At 40.6% G+C, this 17311-nt stretch overlaps 1 long non-coding RNA gene across 1 annotated transcript in view; it reads right to left on the bottom strand.

The window, feature by feature from the left end:
- Positions 1 to 2414: 2414 nt before the first annotated feature.
- The window catches only part of LOC138153704 (uncharacterized), a 55305-nt gene continuing 40408 nt past the window's right edge, over positions 2415 to 17311 (bottom strand). The window contains exons 3-4 of the long non-coding RNA XR_011166431.1: positions 10537 to 10620; positions 2415 to 3093 (exon numbers count right to left, since the gene is read on the bottom strand). This is a non-coding gene — a long non-coding RNA (uncharacterized lncRNA). The remainder of the gene's footprint in view (positions 3094 to 10536; positions 10621 to 17311) is intronic.

Genomic DNA, 17311 nt, shown 5'->3' on the forward strand with positions numbered 1-17311 from the left:
TAGTAAAACTATCCCTGCCTTCATTAAGCTTTGGCTCAGCCAAACTTAGGGCCTTTCTAGCTTGGGAGGACCTCTGGCAGAGCCTTAAAGAATCCAGGGTCACCTCCAAGCTACAAGGAAGCAGCAGACACAGCAGGATTTTAGTCCTATTACCTCCTATCACAGATAATTTAAAGTAGCAGCGGAAAATACATTTGAGCTAATCACATGTGAAATCTGATTAACCGATTTATGAAGGAGCTTTGGACCACTGCTTATGATAGGCTCAGATAACATAGGAGGCTGCCCATCCAAGGAATTTCTGTTTACCTTAATATACAAAAGCAGATGGTAGCAAGCTGCTTGTCTTATAATAATGGCAAAGGGATATGGAAATACATTTCCTTTGGATATGTATCCAGGGAATTTTTTTTTAGTATTTTTAAAGATAAACATTTATTGAAAAATCAATTAAAAAGGACATCACTTTTATTCATCAAACTAAAGAAACTAAAACTTAAATAAATTTAATTTTTAAAGAAAACTTTACTTAAAAATATAAGTTTTACAAAACTGTTTTTGATCAAACCCTTCCTTTTCCTCCAAAGTATAGAACAACTTCTTCAGCCTTGTCTTCCTGGCTAAAAAAAAAAATGCATCTTTCCACCTGGACTCTGATTCCCTAGCCCCCATTTTGCCTTGAAGGGCCAGGGATAGAACTGAAGAACTGGTCTGCCAAGGCCCATCTATTTAAAATTGAAAATTTAATTTTTTTTCCTTCTCTGCCCATGCCAAAAAGAGTCCCAGGGTTATATAAAGTGGGTTGAGTCACGGAAAACAAAATGGTCAGAGAAGTCAAAGAGGAAACATATGTTTAGTTGATTTTTTTCCTCTGACTTGGTTATAGCTAGCTGGAGTCCTTGGGCAGGAATGGGGCCTTTTGGGAGTGAGAAGAGAGAAGATTGTAGAAACATTACTTTATAACACTGTAAAAACAAACTTTAACAGTCTTAAGAACTCTGATCAATGCAATGATCAACAACACTGGAGAGGACCAATGATGAAGGACCACTCAACCGTGTCAAGAAGGGGCAGGGAGACAGGGTGAGGGCAATTAAGTCACTAGGTGTTTCTCCTTCCTCTCACACCACAACCCCATAGAAGTGGTAGAGGGGAGGGGAAAAGCTAAGAAAGTAACCAGGAATAGTAGATATGGCTTCACCAACCCAGAGACTGGGAAGGCTGCTCCCACTCTTGGCAGGCTCCAGATGTCAGGCAGCCCCATCATGGCAAGGTTGCTGCTGGCATATTAGGGTGTGCACACACAACTGGGATACTCTACCTGCATATCTACGAAAGGGAGAGATGGGCACCCGTCTGGAATGAGTCAAAAGACATAAACCTACCTATTTATATGTTTGGGTGTGGCCATTTTTGAAAGGATAGTGCCAAGAATCACTTACTAAGACAAAATGTTTCACAGTAGTCCAAAGTATAGGCTTGGAAAGTGTTATGGGGTGTGTGCAAATCAGAGCACAGGAGTCTGAAGAGTGTGGAAAGGAAACAAAAGGAGACTGGTGGAAAAATGAAAGGAATGGCTGGTGCCCCTAATAAAGTTATAATGTTTTTAATACCATCTACTTCTTTTTTAACCCCTTCCCCCCATTAGCACCTTCCCCCCCCTTCTCTCTCTTCCTACCAAATGAAAAAAAGAAGAAAAAACAAATCCTTGTAGTCAAGCAAAACAAATTTCTTCATTATCCACGTGCAAAAATGTTTGTCTCATTTTGGATCAGGAGTCCATCATCTCTCTGTCAGAACACTGCATCTACTTCTTATTCCCTGCTTAGAGTGAACTCATTTCTTTCTTCCTAAGTTGTTTAGTCATTTTAGTTGTGTCTAACTTTTCATGAGCCTATTTGGGGTTTTCTTGGCAAAGATACTAGAGTAGTTTGCCATTTCCTTCTCCAGTTTATTTTACAGGAAACTGAGTCAAACAGGGTTAAGTGACTCACCCAGGGTCACACAGCTAGTAAATGTCCGAGACCAGATTTAAATTCAGGTCTTCCTGACTCCAGACCTGGAGCTCTATCCACTGTGCCACCTAAAAACCCCTTTCCTAAGAGTACTTTGGCTTAAGAATGAGTCATGCCCCAAATGATAAATGGTCAAAGGATAAGAATAGGCAGATCTGGGGCAGCTAGGTGGTATCAATAGAGCACTGGCCCTGAGTCAGAAGGACCTGAGTTCAAATGTGGCCTCAGACACTTAACACTTACTAGCTGTGTGACCTTGGGCAAGTCACTTAACCCCAATTGCCCTGCCTCCCCTCCCAAAAAAAGAGCAAAAAAAAAAAAAAAGAAGAAGAAGAGGCAGATCTCAAGGGAAAAAATCCAAATTAAAGTGACTCTGAAGTTTTACCTCACACATTTCATGTTAACAAAGATGACTTCCCCCGCCCCAAATGGAAATAACAAATGTTGCAAGGACTGTGAAAAAAAAAAACAAAAAACCAAAACAGGCATATTGGTGTTCTGTTGGTGAAGTTGTAAATTTGTAAAGCCATTCTGGAATGCAATTTGGAATGATGCCCCCAAAGTTAGTAAACTTTGATCCAGCAATACCACTTCTAGGTCTATGTCCTAGAGAGATCAAAGAAAGGGAGCAAAGCCCCCTATGTACAAAAATATTTGTAGTAGTTCTTTTTGTAGTGGCAAAAAACTGGAAACTAAAGGGGTATCCATCATTTGGAAAATGGTTGAACAAATTATGATCTATGGGTGTAACGGAATACTATTATTACATTATAAGAAATGATGAAAGAGATTGTTTCAGAGATACCTAGAGAGACTTGTGTGAACTGATGCAGAGGAAAATGAACAGAAGCAGAACAGTTAATTTTGTTCCACCAGCATTGTAAAAACAAACTTTGAAAGACTTAAGAACTCTGATCAAGGCAATGATCAGCCACATGCAAAAGAACCAATGAGGAAGGTACACATTTCTGGACCTGGCCTATATGAGAATTTGTTTGGCTTGATTATATATATTTACTATAAAGGTTTTCTTCTTCTTTGTCTTCTTCTTCTTCATCGTCATCGTCTTCTTCTTCTACTAAAGAGGGAGAGAATATAAATGCTTGTTAGTTTTTTTTAAAGAGTGTTCAGGCCTTCATATAGAGTATCCTCCCTTTCTCTCCAACCAATTTTATCACCATCTTCAAGAGCCAGATGATAACTCGACCATCAGGAAGATTTCACTGATTAACCCCACCTGGAAGTCACCAATTGACACATCCTGGGGAGTTGAGGAAGCCAATCTGTACTAGAGCATTTCATGTGCCACTTGAGGACACATTGCTTTGTAATTGTTTTCATGCTATGAAAATAGAAGCTAGACTGTGAGCTCCTCCCTGGCTGAGCCTCTTTATTTTTGTTTTCTGTATAACCACTAGTCTAGAGTTTCATGTGTACAATAGAATTTTAATAAATAGATAAATAAATTTGTTAAATAGAGTCTGACTGGGTGATATGGAAAAAAGAGTACTGGTTTTAGAGTCAAAAACATCTGGGTTTAAATTCTGGTTCTAACATTTGCCAGATGAGTGGAGTGAGCCTGGGCTTTAATCTCTCTGAGCCTCAGTTTTCTAATTCATAAAATGGGGACAATAATATTTGCATTACCTCCCTCCCCCACAGGATTGTGGGGTTTTGTAAGCCTAAAAGCTTGATGCGAACTTAAATTGTATTTGCTTTGTTCAGGTTTATGATTTTATTGGTGTAGGGAGCTTGCAGTGAAGAAACTCCTACCATAGATCAGCAATGTACTGGGGCTTGTAGTCTTAAACAACTGCCTGCCATCATTGCAGGGTCAAGCAATAAAAAAAAAAAAAAGGAAGGAAAAGAGAAGTGAAGGGTGGAGAGAAGAAAAGGAGAGGAGAAGAGTGGAAAGGAGAGGAAAGGAAAGGAGTGAAGGAAAAAGGAAAGGAAAGGGAGAGGAGGGGATAGAAAGGAAGGGGAGGAAAGAGGAAAGGAGGGAAGATGAAGGAGGGGAGGGGAGGGGAGAGGAGAGAGGATCTAGCCAGCAGCATTAAGGCAAGAGAAACACAAAGCAAAAAAAAGAAAAAAGGATTCTGAACTCCATTCCCTTGACAATAAAACTTATGTAGTACAATGATATGGGAAAGAAGAAAAACAAATATTTATTAACTAGGTGCCAGGCATTTTGCTAACACCTTTACAAATATTATGTCTTTGGATCCTCACAACAATCCTGAGAGGTAGGTGCTGTTATGATTGCCATTTTACATATGAGGAAACTGAGACAGACAGAGGTTAAGTGACTTGTCCAATGTCACATAGCTAGTAAATGTTTGAGGCCACATTTGAACTCAGGTCTTCCTGACTCCTGGCCTAACACTGTATTCACTGAGCACCCTAGCTCCCTCTAGAAGTTTGTAATCATGGGAACCCAGAAAAAATTATATGATAATTAAAAAAGAAAGTCCAAGGGCGGGGAAGTGAGGACTTCTAGTTGAGATCTAGATGTCCCCCAAATTACTAGTGCATATAGTGGAAGCCCCGATATTATTATGCAGTGGAAAAATAGCTGGATTTAGAGTCAGATGAGGAAGGTTCAAATCTTGACTCTGCTGTTTACTACCCAAGTGACCTTGGGCAAATCACTTAACCACTTTGGTCCTTAATTCCTTCTCTGAAAAAATGAGGAGATCAGAGTTCTTGTTGTTGTTGAGTTGTTTTTTCAGTCATGTCTGACTCTTGATGACCCCATTTGGGGTTATATTGGCAAAGATATTGGAGTAATTTGCCATTTCCTTCTCCAGCTCATTTTACAGATGAGGAAACTGAGGTAAACAGTGTTAAGTGACTTGCCCAGGGTCACAGAACTGAAAAATGAAGGGATTGGACTAGACGATTTCAAAAATTGTTTCCCTTTCTTGCTATGATCTGACATATACAGACTCAAACCTCCCTACCCCTACCCCACCCCATCCTCCAGACTCTTGAAGATCTCTAACCCTAGAAGGCTGCTTTAACATCCAGTTATAGCGCCATGTGGGTGAGCTTCCTCATGTTTTTCTTGCAGATATTGGATCTCCCCAAACCCAGAGAACGTGGGCTTCTCAAATCAACTGACTTCAAATGCAAAGAACTAAAGACATGCCCTGTGCTGCCACCTAATGGTGACACCTATGCCACTAAGGACAGTTCAAAACAAACCTATAAAACCTAGCGGACCATTATGATCTTGAGAACTATTATATTGTAATCTCAGGCCCCATTCCATTTATTCATGTAATACATTCTCATAGTCATTCAAAAACAATTATCAGGTGCATTAAGGCGTGAGAAACAGAAAGAAAAAAAAATGGTTCTGAACATCATTCCCTTGACAACAAAACTTACATGGTAGAATGGTATGGGGGAGAAGAAAAACAAGTATTTATTAACTAGAGGCCAGGCATTTTGTGCTCAGACATTAGAGGTACTAGAGGAAATTCAAAGATATATCATAATAGACTGTAAGCTCCCCCAATACAGGAACTGTTTCATTTTTAATGGATACAGTGCTGAGCCTGAAGTCAAAAGACTCATCTTCCTGAGTTCAAATCTGACCTCAAACATTTAACTGGCTGCATGACCCTGGGCAAGTCACTTAATCCTGTTGGCTTCAGTTTCCTCATCTGTAAGATGAGCTGGAGAAGGAAATGACAAACTACTCCAGTATCTTTGCCAAAAATACCTCAAATGGGGCCACAAAAGAGTTGGACATGACTAAAATGACTGGATAACAGCAATCTCCAATTCCTTACATAGTGCCCAGCACATAATAGACACATAATAAATGTTTATGGATTGATTGATTGATTGAATTCCTTTAAGGAACATAATTAGCATAGAATGAAGGTCTGGCCAATGATCACTCTATTAGAAGGAGAGAGGAATTTATCTTTATACGGAAATGAAATATAGTACTTTTCACTTCTTTTGAAACACAATTTTTATCCTTGCCTTTGTGTTTTTACATCACTTTCATTTCCAAATACATCCCTCTCCCTTCTCTCCTCAGCAACCGTCCCCTTGTTACAAAGAACAGAGGGAGCAGGAGAGGGAGAAAGTTCAGAAAAACTAACCAACACCTCAATGAAATCTGACAGTGTACAGACAGTATTCCAGAGCATTAGTGCCTCAGCTCCACAAAGAAGGAAGAAAAACACATTTTCTCCTCTTTGCGACCAAGTACATCTTTATAATTTCACAATAGTCACTTTTTTGTTGTTGTTTTGTTGTTCTATTTACATTTTTGCACTTATGTATACTGTTGTCCTGGTTATACTTACTTCTCTTTGCATTGGTTCACATAAGTCCCCTTGGTTTCTCTGCTTTCTCTATAGTCATCATTTCTTACAATACAGTAATTTTCCATTATATTCAGGTACCACAATTCATTTAGTCATTCCCCAATCGATGAACAATGGACATATGCTTTGTTTTTTAGTTTTTGTGGGGCATCTTTAATTCTTTTCCTGTCCAAGAGTATTTATAGAATGTTATAGCCCAGAGGAAGATCTCCACAATGTTGGCTAGACCCTTTGGGGGGATTTATTAGAGGACATAGGTAAGATTCATCCAGAGTGAGAAAGCATGGATGAGTTGTGATTTGTCCCACTGAAAAGAGTACCCATATGTATGAGAGCCCAGATCTATAGAAATACTGAAGTGTCATGAGATAACTTTTACAATGAGAGGGTGGGACATAAAGAGTTCTACTGTTACTGCCTGAAGTGTTTCTGTTTTGCTTGATCTCTTCTTGAGACCCAGAAAAGTGAATATCTCTCTGGCCCTAAAGGTAGCATGTCTTCCTTCCATTGCAGCAAGAAATGAGAGGCTTGAGTTGTTCCCTTAAGAGTCTTTTGTATGTATGCTCAATTATGTCTCCATAGCCAATTCTTTACCAGAGGCAAGTGAAGGAAATGGTCATAGAATACCTAATCATACTCTGAAGTCTACATTGGGGATCATATGCTCTTAAGAACTGATCTCTCAGGGCAGCTAGGTAGGGCAGTGAATAGAGCACTAGCCCTGGACTCAGGAGGACCTGAGTTCAAATCCGGTCTCAAACACTTGGCACACTTACTAACTGTGTGACCTTGGGTAAGTCACTTAACCCCAACTGCCTCACCTTCCCCCCCTCAGAAAAAAAAAGAACTGATCTCTCATTGGCCAGTCTCTGTTAAATTTAAAACATGAAATACTTTGAGAGACTTCTGAATGGGCTTTTCATTTTCACTTCAGATCTGCAGCGTCCAAGTAGTTCATTCAGAGATCCCTAGCTTCTGGCAAGTCAGGTGTGCATGACTTGGGCTCATCCTCCTGCTTAGCACCCAGCTCTCAGACCTAGGAGGTCCACATTTCTCAATCCTATAAGGATATTGACTAAGCTAGGAACATCCATCTTAGAATCTCATTCAATCCCACATGGTTAGGAAAAGAAACACAAAACAGAAGAGGCAACCAGAGACTTAAGGTCGGTCCTGTTTCCAGCTCCCCTAGATAGCACATACTCTTGTTACCATGTGTGAGCAGCCACAACAGCTGCCAGGGAAGGTGGGGAGCGATAGAAAGGTGGATTATTTCCTTCTCCCCATTGTGGAATCTGAGGGAGAGGTTCCAAGAATCCTGACATTCCCAACAGACAGGAGAGAAATTGATAGTGGAAGTTGTCTCTCTTGTTAATGTCATCTGAGTGAATGACTCCTTCTGCTTAGTTGGCAATTCTTTTGGATTCAGCCCTTCCTCTCCTACCAGGTGACTATCAAGTCAACAAGCATACATTAGGCACTTATTATGTACAAGGCACTGTGCTAAGCACTGAAAATACAAATACAAGCAGAAAGCACAAAACACAAATACATGACCTCAAGGAGCTTACATTTTACTGGGGGAAGACAACACATAAGAGAAAGCTAGAAAGAGATGAGGGGAAAATAAAGGTAGATAAAGTTTAGGAGAGTCACTAATACAGGATAGGAATAAAGACATGGTTGACGTGGGCATCCTCCTTAAAATGAAGGTTCTAGGAGAAACCAGCCAATCAGAGGAAGGAGCTGCAGGGGTGGAGGGTACATCCAATTGGAGAAATAGTCCAGGACTAGAGTGAACTTCCAAGGTAGAGAGATTTCTTTTTTTCTTTAATAATATTGTATTTCCTCCCCAATGACATGTAAAAACAATTTTTAACATTCATTTTTTTAAAATTTTGAGTTCCAAATTCTCTCTCCTTTCTCTTCCACCCTCCCTGAGACAGTAAGCAATCTGATATAGGTTATACATGTGCAATCATGGAAAACATATTTCCATATTATTGATTTTATGGAAGAAAAATCAAAACCCCCCTACACAAAGTGAAAAATAGTATGCTTCATTTTGCATTCAGACTCTATCAGGTCGTTCTCTGGAGGCAGAGAGCATTTTTCATCATGAATCCTTTGGGATTGTTTTGGATCATTGTATTGCTGAGAATAACTAAGTCATTCACAAATGATCATCATTCAACATTGCTGTTACTGTATACAATGTTCTTCTAATTCTGCTCACTTCACTCTGCATCAGTTTATTTAAGTCTTTCTTGGTTTTTCTGAAAACTGCCTGCTCATCATTTCTTTTTTTTTTATTTTTTTTTTTAAGCAATCGGGGTTAAGTAACTTGCTCAAGGTTACACAGCCAGTTATTTCTGGGTGTGGTACTGAGTATCTGAGCCTGGGATTCGATCTCCAGGTCATCCCGACACTGGAGCCAGTGCTCTTACTTGCTGAGCTACCTGGCCGCCCCTATGCTCATCATTTCTTATAGCACAATAGTATTCCATTACAATTATATATCATGACTTGTTCAGCTATTCACCAACTGATGGGCAACCATCAATGTCCAATTCCTTGCCACTACAAAAAGAGTTGCTGTAAATATTTTCGTATTTTTTAAAAAATCTCTTTGGGACACAGACCTAATAGTGTTATTGCTGGATCAAAGGGTATGCACAGTTTGATAGTCCTTTGAGCATAGTTCCAAATTCCTCTCCAAAATGATTGTATCAAATCACAATTCCAGGGGTAGAGATTTCTGTGGATTGTAGGGAAAATCCTGGATAAGAGTCAGAAGTGCAGCCTGGAAAAGATGCATGGGGACTAAAGAACCGACTAGAGGATTATTTTAGAACCCTTCCCTCCCATAAGGGGTTGTTATATCATCCTAAAACAAAACCAGAAATGGCCAGAACAGAACAGACCAGCTCCACACATGCTCCTTGGGATGTCCCCTACAGACCTAGACCCATTTTTGCTTTAAGGGGTGCATACCAAGTCAACTCTTGCTACACTGTACATCTGTATACATATTCTCCCCCAACGGAATAAAACTCATTAACGAAAGGGTCTGGTTTTTGGTTGTTGTTGTTTTTGAATCTCCACTAATGAGTATATTGTTGTTCTTCAGTCATGTGCAACTCTTTGTGACACCATTTGGTGTTTCCTTGGCAAAGATACTGGAGTGGTTTGCCTTTCCTTCTCTAGTTCATTTTACAAAGCACCTGGTGCTGATTCTATTCCAGCTGAGATTCACAAGGTAGGGGGTCCATTGCTCAAACAAAAGCTGAATGAAACTTTCCAGGTTATATGGCAAGAGGAATTTATCCCCCAGGAGTTCAAGGATGCCTCCATTGTTCATCTCTATAAAGGCAAAGGAAATAGATTGTCCTGTGATAGTCACAGGGGGTCTCTCTCTCTTAGTCATTGTTGGCAAGATTCTTGCCAGAGTTCTCCTTAATAGGCTGATCCTTCGCCTGAAAGATGGACATCTACTTGAGAGTCAGTGTGGCTTCAGAAAGGGCAGAGGAACAGTCGATATATGGTGTTTGTTGCCTGACAACTCCAGGAGAAATGCCAGGAGCAGAACAGAGGTCTGTACACAATGTTTTTAGATCTGACCAAGGCCTTAGATACTATCAGTTGTGAGGGCTTATGGAAAATTATGTCAAAATTTGGTCACCCAGAGAAGGTCATCAGCATCGTATATCAATTTCATGACAATGTAATGTCCATCTAGACAATGGACAATGCTCTTGTGCTTTCCCAGTCACCAATGGAGTGAAGCAAGACTGTGTGCTTCCTTCTGTGCTTTTTAGCATGATGTTTTCAGTCATGTTGTCAAATGCTTTCAATGAGGATGAACATGGCATCAAGGTCAGCTACCACACTGATGGTAAATTCTTCAACTAGAAAAGACTACAAGCCAAGACCAAAGTGGAGGGAATGTTGGTGCATGATTTTCTGTTTGCGATGACTGTGCACTCAATGCAGCCTCTGAAGCCGAGATGCAGCAAAGTATGGATCAGTTCTCTGCTGCTTGTGCTAATTTTGGTCTAACAACTAACACCAAGAAAATACAGGTGCTCCATCAGCCACCACCACATCATCCATATGTGAAACCATCAGTTACAGCAAATAGAAAAATTTTGAATGCTTTGGATAAGTTCACTTACCTCCTTAGTGTACTTTCCAGGGATGTACACATTGATGATGAGGTTGACACACGCATTGCCAGAGTTAGCTCAGTGTTTGGGAGGCTCCAAAGGAAAGCATGGGAGAGAAGAGTTATTAGACTGATGACCCAACTGAAGGTCTACTGAGCCGTTGTGCTGACCTCATTGTTGTATGCCTGTGAAACCTGGACAGCATACCAGCACCATACCAAGAAACTGAATCACTTCCATTTGAATTGTCTTAGAAATATTCAGAAGATCACCTTGCAGGATATGATACCATACACTGAGGTCCTTTCACAAACTAAACTGCCAAGCATTCAAACTCTGCTTCAGAGAGCACAACTCCCATAGGCTGGCCATGTTCAAATGCAAAACATAAGCTTGCCAAAAAGACTGTCTTATGGAGAACTCACACAGGACAAGCGTTCACATGGTGTTCAGAAGTGATACAAGGACACTCTGAAAGTCTCTCTTCAGAACTTTGGGATTGATTGTGTAACTTGGGAGACACTGGCACAAGACCTCTCAGCATGGCATGCCCACATCAGAGAAGGTGCTGTGCTCTATGAGCAAAACAGAAGTGAAACAGCTCAAAGGAAACACAGGATGCACAAATTTAGAGAATGCACCCCAAATGTTTATATGGACTATTTGTGCCTACCCTGGAGTAAAGCATTCTGAGCTCATATTGGTCTGATCGACCACAGTTGGACACACTGAAACTAGACTCTAGCATAATGATGTCATTTTAGTCCTCTCCGAGGATGAAGAACAACAACCAACCAACCAACTAGTTCATTTTACAGTTGAGGAAATTGAGGCAAACAGGACTAAATGACCTGTCCAGGGTCACATAGCTAGTGAATATCTGAGGTCAAATTTGAGCTCAAGTCTTCCTGACTTCTGCACCACCTAGCTACCTTAATGAGCATAGTAAGTGTTTAATGAATCCTTGTTCATAGATCATTTTTACTAAAAGTAATATTAAAAAGTATTCCTCCTTATATCCCCTTATGCTTTATACCCTCCCAAGGCAATTGTCCACATTACTTGCCCATTCTTCTAATTCTTTTTGTCTCTTCTCTACTAGGTTGCATCTTCCTTTGTTCCTCTTTATATTTTCCCCAGTGACTTGCATAAGACTCTTCACATCACCAAGCATTTAAGAAAATGTTTACTGAATTGAATTAAATTGAATTGCAGTTCAGGGAGTTATTTTGTTTTGTTTGTGTTAGGAATTTGAATTCAAGGATCTCTAAGCATAGATATGACCCCTGTGGGGAATATTAAGATTATTCTATCCAACAGAACAGATAAACTAAGGTACACAGTACTTATGTAATACGTTTAAATTAGTTAGAATGGGGAATTATAGCCAGATGTCAGTAGAGAAACTAGTTTGTGAAAGCAGGAAACCTCTAATACACCATTTTTCCTCTTAAAAATCTATAGATTGATTACTGTAGCAAGAAGCTAAGTAGATTTTTAGGTTACTCTTGAGACAGATGGGAACCAAGTACCAATGTTCTTTCTCTGTTCCCTCTGCCATCTCTCATACCTCTAGCATCTCTAACATCCCAGCTATAATGCTTCCTGGGCTGTGATTATGGGTAAATCAATCAGTCACCAAGCATTATTAAGTGTTTACTCTGTGTCAGACACTGTGCTAAAGACTAGGGATTCAAAGAAAGGCAAAAACACTGTCCTTCCTTAAAGGAGTTCACATTCTAGGGGAGGCAGTGTAATGGGACGTAATCTCAGAGGGAAGGCACTTGTAGGAGCAAGAGGACAGGACTGGGAAAGGTCTCATTTAGAAAGTAGAATTTGACCTGATCTTGCAGGAAGCCAAGAAGTAAGAGGGGAGGAAGAAGAGCATTGCAAGCATAGGACATAGCCGGTGAGCGAAGTACAGAGTTAGGAGCTGGAGTGTTGTGGGTGAGAAATAGCAAGAAAGGGGCGGCCAGGTAGCACAGCGAGTAAGAGCACCGGCTCCAGTGTTGAGAAGACCTGGAGATCGAGTCCCGGGCTCAGACACTTAGCACCCACCCAGAAACACCTGGCCGTGTAACCTTGAGCAAGTTACTTAACCCCGATTGCTCAAAAAAAAAAAAAAAGAAATAGCAAGAAAGCCAGTGTCACTGGATTATTTCAAGTATGAAGAGAGGAGTAAAATGTAAGGACCCTGGAAAGGGAGGAGAGCTCAGGGTATGACGGGCTTTAAAAGTCAAACAGAGTTTTATATTTGATCCTGGAGGTAATAGGGAGCTAGTGAAGTTTATTAAGTAGGGGCAGGGGTGACATGGTCAGAGCAGTGGTTGAAGAAGATCACTTTGCCAGTGGAGTAGACTAATAGAAGAGTGGGGAGAAGCTTGAACCACAAGGCATTAGTCTGGGTGTGGGGAGGTAAGTGGGGTAGCTAGGTGACACTACAGTACACAAAGTGCCAGGCTTGGAGTCAGGAAGATTTATCTTCCTTTTTTTTTTGCTTTTGGCAGTTGGGGTTAAATGACTTGCCCAAGGTCACACAGCTAGTTTTGTGTTAAGTGTCTGAGGCCAGATTTTGAACTCAGGTCCTCCTGACTCCAGGGCTGGTGCTCTATTCACTGCACCACCTAGCCACCCTGAAGATTCATCTTCGACCCTGAGTAACTCATTTAACCCTTTTTGCCTCAGTTTCCTCATCTGTAAAATGAACTGGAGAAGGAAATGGCAAGCCACTCCAGTATCTTTGCCAAGAAAATCCCAAATGGGGTCACAGAGTCAGACATGACTGAAAACAACTGAATGACAATAACAAGAGGTGAAAAGCATCTTCCTCATGGTGAGCAGAGAGAAAGGCACAAATCAAAGTGCTGCTGTGATGGGAGAAATAACAAGCCTTGGTAACAGATTGGCTATGTGAGATGAGTTCAAGTAGGAGTCAAGGATGACACTGAGGTTGTGAGCCTGGGTGATGGGAGCATGGGAATGTCCTCAGCAATAACAGGAATGTTGGAAGTGAGGGGAGGGAAAGCTAAGTTTCATTTTGGTCATATTGAGTTTGCGATGCCTACAGGTTGTCCTATTCTAGGTGTCCAAAAGTGATGGGGGGCGAAAGCTCAGGATTTACATAGAGATCATTGAACTCATAGGAGCTGATAAGAGCACTAAGTGTATAGAGGGAGAGGAGAAGAGAGGAGAAGGGAATGGAAGGGGAGGGAACCCAGGGCAGAGCTCTTAGTGGGCACAACATGGAGGAAGATGGAGCAAAGAAGACTGAGAAGGATTGGGTAGAAGAACCAGCAAATCACATCGTTTCTATGAGTTTCAGTTCCTTCATCTATAAAAAGTACATAATAGTATTTGCATCACCTAATTGAGAGGATTTCTGTGAGGAAAGTATATTGTAGATCTTAAACATTTCCACACTCTGAGGGATCTGTGATCTCATAAGTATGGGTATTTCCTCGGATGAAACAGACTGCAACCTATCTGTACCTGACCATCCTGGGTGACTCTTTTCTACATCCTTCATTATGTTCACCACAAGGGGTCCACCCAATGGGCTAGGGACCTTCCTTGATTTCTCTTGACAACCCAATTCTACCAAAGGGGTATGTGGGCTGCCTTTGGTTATCCCTTGCTTTTGCTATGTGACCAGTCCATCTTTTTCAACCATATATTTCTTTGATAATATCCTTTAATACTGCCTTTCCTGTACAATTCTTCATTCATAATATGTTGAATTACTAACTATTATTATATTGTAGTAAGTATTCTAATTATTCAGCTGGCCAGAGCTGTCCCACTAAATACATTAGAGGTGGTGCTTTTCCGAGTATGAGATTGTGCTACACTTTAAGTAAGTGACCATTGGCAGATCATTTGTCTGGGGCATAGGTGTCCTCAGAGTTCTAAGAGGAACTATTACTCTGACTCAGAGTTCTGAGACAAGAGTTGCTAATTTTGGATGTTATGAGCAGTGGGATACTGGAGCAAAAGAACACAGTATGCTTCAATTGTGTGTGTGTGTGTATTTGTAGAATTGGGTTACTTTTAGGTTAATGACAGGGTAAACATAAATACCAAAGGAATTCTCTGATTGTAGGACAAAATGAAACTTATCTGATCATAGATAGAAGATGAGAGTTTGCCAATAAACTAAGCAAAAAAACATCTTTGAAGTAGAGAATCTGAGAAATCACCCAGTGGAGCAACTAGTTTGACTGAAATGTCTTATGTAGTTAGTTAAAGAAGTTAGTTAATGTAGTTAGTGTTAGTTAATGACGATGTGGATCAACTCAACTGAGAGGTAGAAGCAAATTTTCAACACCAAAACTATATTTATCAAAGACCTTTTGTGAACAGTTCTTGAGACAGAAAAGGACACTAAAATTTACAGTTCTAGAATTCTGAGTTATCTTGAGTAAACTGGGGTTTTTTTATGCTTGTTTCCCTGACAAGTTTCCATATGTGGCCACTCTTCCCCAGATACTGAATGAATTAGTGTGACCTAGTTTAGTTGTAGATTGTGATGTGCTTATTCCTGCATTTGTTTTCATATATGACATTATTTTAATATTATATGATATAAATTATTTTATTACAAATATTATATGATGTTAAATTAACATGTGATATTATTAATTCTTTTTATTAAGTAAATGGTTATGTTTAAGTTTGAAATATGTCACCATTGTAAGTGACTGGTTTTTAATTAATGGAAGCACACTGGTGGGAACTCAAGGGCATAAATAGTAAGTAGTGGGTTATATTCCACCTATAACAGGGTTAGCCTTAGGACCTTGAGAGAGTTTGACTGTAATCGTAAGGTTGTGGTCATTCTCTGGAAACCTAGACCTGTTAGTGTGGGAGCAGGTCAGAGCAAGCTAGCCAGAACAGAGAATGGGTTGATGTCTCCATGCTCCATATAAAAAGTAGAAGTCACTACAGTGTGAGTAGCCACCTCACACATTCATTACACTAATCAGTTGTGTTCAGGTTTGCCTGAGACTAAAAAATTCTTCTCCCCCTAAAGTTAATACCTAATGAGCTGGAGCAGATTTAAAGATCATCTGGTCTACCTACTCCATCCCATTCCCCCATCCCATTTTTACAGATAAGGAAATTGAAGCCTTGAAGTGAAAAAGTATGCCTGATGGGCTACAGGCCCTGGAAACCCCCTGGAACTCTCCTTGAATCTTCCCACTTGATCTGGTATTTGCCTGAAGCTATAATTCCCACAACTCACCCTTCATTATCTCTATGGTTCAATTCCCTGTTACCCTTAACCTAGCCCATGCCTTCATTGTCTCTTACCTTGGGATTGCCTTCAGCTCCTTTCCACCCTTGATCCTCTCTAAACCCCATTCTCTTGGTACCTGGCCTCCAACCTCTAGTCACCCCAGCGTACTGGCCACTCCCATCAAGATCCTCCCTAGAGCCCTCCTCCAGTCACCCCAGACTACTTGGCCAACCCTAGATCCCTCTCACAGTCTTTCTGTATATAAGATCTGTCTTGTTTCCATGAACATGCTCAGATTCAATCTTGCATTAGTGATACAAATGTTCAGATTCCTTAAGTCAATATGATAGACCTTTAAAAAACCTTGTTTTTCTTTGGCTGAAAGAAGTCTTGTGTTGAATTCATTCAGGCACTATTTCATGGTCCCAGCACCCCTAAACCTTAATCTGTCCAATGTCTCACAAGAAGGTCATGTCAATGCTAGAAGGAAAACCCTGATCCTCTGACTCCAAAGTCAGTGCTCTTTCTACTATACTTTTCTACCATCCTGATTTCAGAATCAAAATTGGAAGGGACCTCAGAAGCCATCTAGTCTTTGAACCAGAGGATCATAGAAATAGAACTGAAAGGGACCTCAGAAGCCATGTTGTCTAACTCTCACTTTACAGGAGGTTAAGTTACTTGTTCAAGGTCATACAAATGGTAAGGATCAGAGGTGGGATTTGAATCCAGACCCTCAGACTCCAAAGCTAGTGCTCTTTCCAGTGAAAAAAAGTAATTATATATATATATATACCTGTACAGGGTTCTGCTCTATACCATCCTCAACAAGTATTTATCCAGCCTTCACTTGAAGCCTTCAAATCAGAGATAACTGATTACCTCCTGAAGCAACCCACTCCTGTTGTTTTGGGCAGCTCTCATCATCAGAAGTCTTTCCTTACATCAAGCCAAAATCTGTCTCTTAGCTACTTTTACCTGTTATCCCCAGTTCTATCTCCTAGGGGCAAGCAGGGCAAGTCTAATTCTTCTCCCACCCAAACCCCAGTCTGGATTTTAAACCAGCACCTGGAAGCAACACAGTCCCATTAGTCCTATTTATCTCCCAAAAAAGGGCAGGTAGGTGGTATAGTGGGTAGAGTACCAGGCCTGGAGTCAGGAAGACTCCTCTTCCTGAGTTCAAATCTGGTCTCAGACACTTCTTAGCTATGTGACCCTGGGCAAGTCACTTAACCCTGTTGGCCTCAGTTTTCTCATCTGTAAAATGAACTGGAGAGGGAAATGGCAAACCACTCCAGGAACTTTGCCAAGAATCACAAAGTGTCAGACATGACTGAAAAATGACTAAACAACAATAACAAATCTCCTAAAAGCATTTACCACTTGGGGCTTTATTGACCTGTTCTAAAAGGAAACCAGAAGCCTAACTATGGAAATGTCAGTTTCCTCACATGTCACCTTGGTGAAATATCACCTGAAGACACATGGCGGTGCATGGAGTAACTGGAGGGCTTTGTCTGCTCTTGAAGCCCTGCCTCTTCTCAGGTT

The sequence above is a fragment of the Petaurus breviceps genome, unplaced genomic scaffold, assembly GCF_028583685.1.
Source record: "Petaurus breviceps papuanus isolate PSGF00001 unplaced genomic scaffold, PetGlider_PUasm1.0 91023, whole genome shotgun sequence".
Lineage (NCBI taxonomy): Eukaryota > Metazoa > Chordata > Mammalia > Diprotodontia > Petauridae > Petaurus > Petaurus breviceps.